General features: G+C 41.5%; 1 long non-coding RNA gene across 1 annotated transcript in view; it reads right to left on the reverse strand.

Moving 5' to 3' along the window:
- Positions 1–3791, reverse strand: part of LOC129680930 (uncharacterized) — a 15203-nt gene that overhangs the window by 754 nt on the left and 10658 nt on the right. The gene's annotated exons all lie outside the window — the stretch shown is intronic.

Raw genomic sequence — 3791 nt, forward strand, 5'->3', positions numbered from 1 at the left:
ATCTATCTATCTATCTATCTATCTATCTATCTATCTATCTATCTATCGTAAGGGTTTCATTAGGTACCTATGGCTGGGCTGTAACTGGCTAGCCATGAATTCACAGAGTCGTGCCTGCCCCTGCCTCTAGGGTGCTGGGTTATATTTCAATACCTATCTTAAACAAAAACAACAAAGGAAGTGATACAAACAGAAAGAAAACAAAAGTGCACAGAGCCTAGGAAGTAAAGGTCGTTTAGAATCCCAACCCAGATGTAACCATCATTTACTTTTTTTCTTTGAGGCAGGGTCTCATATAGCTCAGGCTGGCCTTATGCTGGTTAGGTTCCTTCTTGTCCTTGTTTTGTTTTTTGAGACAGCGTCTCTTTAAATAGTATTGGCTATCTTGAAACTCACTATGTTGACCAGGCTAGCCTCAGTTTCACAAGTGTCCACCTATGTTACGTCCCCAGTGCTGGGATTAAAGGTATGTGCTACCGTACTTGGCCTGTGCTGTTCATGTTTCATTGTCCACTGGATACAGCCTGCAGTCATCAAGGGAAAGTGAGACTCAAATGAAGAATTAGGTCGGATTTTTCCATTTCAGAGTCTGAGAGGTATCATCTTTGTTGATGATTGATGGAAGGGCAGGGCATAGCCCATTATGGGCCATACCATGCCTAAGCTGGTACAAGAAAGAGAGCAGTGAGTGAGCCAGCAAGCAGCCTTTTCCTATGTTGTGCCCTTCAGTTTCTGCTTGAGTTCCTGCCCTGACTTTCCTCAGTGATGAACTGTGTCCTGGAATATAAGCCCAATAATCTCTTCCCCTCTCTAAGTTGGTTTTGGACAGAGTGTTTTTATCACAGCAACAGAAAAGCAAACTAGAGCATCCTTGAACTCTTGATTCTCTTGCATCAACCAGCAAACACTACACATCACTCAGCCCATCACACTTAGCTTTGTCTTTATATTTATGTTTTTATTTTGTTTGTGCCCATGTGTGTGTGGAGATCAGAGGACAACTGTGAGAGCTGGTTTTCTCTTCTACCCATTTAGGCCTAGGGATTGAGCTCAGATTATCAGGCCTGATGGCAAACACTCTTACCCACTGAGCCATCTTGCAGGCACTGATTATTTTAAGATAAGGTCTCAAACTGTAGACCAAGCTGGCCTGGAACACTCAGCATTCCTCCTTTTGAATGCTAGGATTAGTTATGAATTGCTAGGCCCAGCTCACTGTCATAGTCTCCTCCCCACCCTCTTCATTTTTCAAAACAGGGTCTCACTTGTACCCTACTATGACCTTGAACTTTGCTCATTTTACTCCCATCTCCCAAGTGCTGAGGCTACAGGCAAACGCTAACATGCCTGGCTTATGGAATCCAGGGCTTCATGAATGCCAAGCAAGCACTGTACCACCTAACCTGAGACCCCATCTTCACTATCTATTTCTTCATGAACATTGTTACTTTATGCATATTATGTGCAAGAACAATGATAGTCACACCATTTTACAAATACGGGTTTTACAAACATTATGTATGACTTTTTTTTTTTTTTTTGGTAATACTTTTCCTTTCAATGTTTTCTTAGTTCAGAGAGTGTCTGTCTCCAAGGAGATACTATTGGAACAATCTTTTTTTGTTTTGTTTTTTTGTTTTTGGTAACAGGGGAGAGCTTTAACACAGTCCCCCATTATTATAAATAATGCAGTTGAGTTTTCTGAATTTGGGAAAACCACAGAATTCAGCAAATCTCCAGTCAAATGGATGAATATCACTCAGGAAAACCAACTTGAGATCATGATATTTCCCCAACTAGGTAAAATGACAACTTAAAAAAAATATATATATACACACAGACATATATTATTCTATATATGTGTGTATATATATTATATACATATATTACGTACATATATTATATACATATATATGTGTATTAATATATTAATATATTAATACACATATTAAACAACATTTTTAAACAGTTATTTATGTGTGAAGAAGCACATGCATGGTGTGTGTGAAGGACAGAAGACAACTTGGGGAAGTTGGGAGTTTGTTCTTTGGAAAGAACTCAAGTCATCAGGCTTAAAGGCAAACATCCTCACCTACTGAGCCATCTGAACCATCTGAGCCATCTTGCTGGCCCATGGGCAACTATTTTGATTTCCTCTCTCTTTCCAAGGGTATATTTTTATTATGTATGTGTATACACGTGCTCCTGCCGGCCAACAGCGTCAGATTCCCTTGCAGCTGAGTTATAGGCAGTTGCAAGCTACCTGACATGGGTGCTGGGAATTGAGCTCAGGTCCTCTGGAAGAGCAGTATGTGTTCTTAATCACTGAGCCATCGCTCCAGCCCCATTTCTCTCTCTTTAAAACAAACACACAAACACACAGACCCACCAGGGGCTGGAAAGATGGTTCAGCAGTTAGTGATACTTGTTGATCTTGTAGAGTACTTGGCTGAGTTCCTGGCACCTACAGGGCTGCTCATAACTGTCTCTAACTCCAGTTCCCGGGATCCCATGCCACTTTTTGGCCTCCAAGAGCACCAGGCATTCAAGTGATACACAGATATACCTAGGCAAAACACCAAAACATTAAATAAAACTTAAAATCTTTTCCTCTTTCTTCCTTCTTTCTCTAAATTTTGACAGTCTCATATAGCACAGGCCTCCAATTTGTTAGGTAGTTTAGGATAACCTTGAACTTCTTATGTCTTGTCTCTAACTCCAAAGTGCTGGATTGTAGGTGTGTGTGACCATGCTCAGTTTTTGATCCTTAAATTCATCTAGATCCACTTGGCTCTGCCTCCATATGTGTAATTAATGGACCACCCATGCCTGGATTTTGCTTTTATTTTTGAACAATTTTCCCAGGCTCACCTCATAATCCCTGTGTAGACTAGGCTGTCCTAGAAATCAAAACTCTTCTGCTTCAGCCTCATGAGAGCTGGAATTACAGGTGTGTGACGTCATGCTTTAGGAGAGTCTACTAGAAACAGGCTTCTGAAAGTTTGTGTCACCAAGTATACAGCCCCTTGAATGCTACTCCCTGAGGCCATGATGAATTGTTTACATGTCATCAGGTTTGGTCCCAAGTCCCTTTACCCACTGAGCCATCTCCCTATCCTTAGACCCCCGCTTCTTAAAATGTGGATTTTGACCCCCCCCCCACATGGATCATGTAACTGAAGGTAGCAAGAGTAAATGGTTTCTGAGCTGCAACAACCAAAACCAAAGGGCAGAGGGCTTAGACGTCAGGAGCGCTGATTACTTTTCTGGAGGAACTTCATTTCCCAGCCATCCACACGACAGCTCACAACCTTTCCAGGGGATCCTCTTCTGACCTTCTCGGGCACCCACAGGGTGTACACACAAACATTTAGGCAAAACATGCATACACAAGAAACATTTATTAAATGTTAAATATGAACCAAGATTAATTCTCTCTGTTCTCATTTTAAAAAAAAATGGTCAGGAGTGATGGCACATGCCTTTAATCCTAGCACTCAGGTGGCAGAGGCAGGAGGATCTCTGAGTTTGAGGCCAGCTAGGTCTAAGCAGAGAGACCCTGTCTCAAAAAACAAAAGCAAACAGACAAACATCAAAGATTTGGGGCTAGAGAGATGGCTCAGCAGTTGAGAACACTGGCTGCTCGTCAAGAAAACGTGGGTTCAATTTTCAGTACTCACAACTCCAGTCCCACAGGATCTGACACCCTCTTTTGGTTTATGCAGGCAAAACTCCCATACTATCTATCTATCTATCTATCTATCTATCTATCTATCTATCTATCTATCTAT

This window comes from Psammomys obesus, unplaced genomic scaffold, assembly GCF_907164565.1.
Source record: "Psammomys obesus unplaced genomic scaffold, mPsaObe1.curated_primary_1811, whole genome shotgun sequence".
Classification (NCBI taxonomy): domain Eukaryota; kingdom Metazoa; phylum Chordata; class Mammalia; order Rodentia; family Muridae; genus Psammomys; species Psammomys obesus.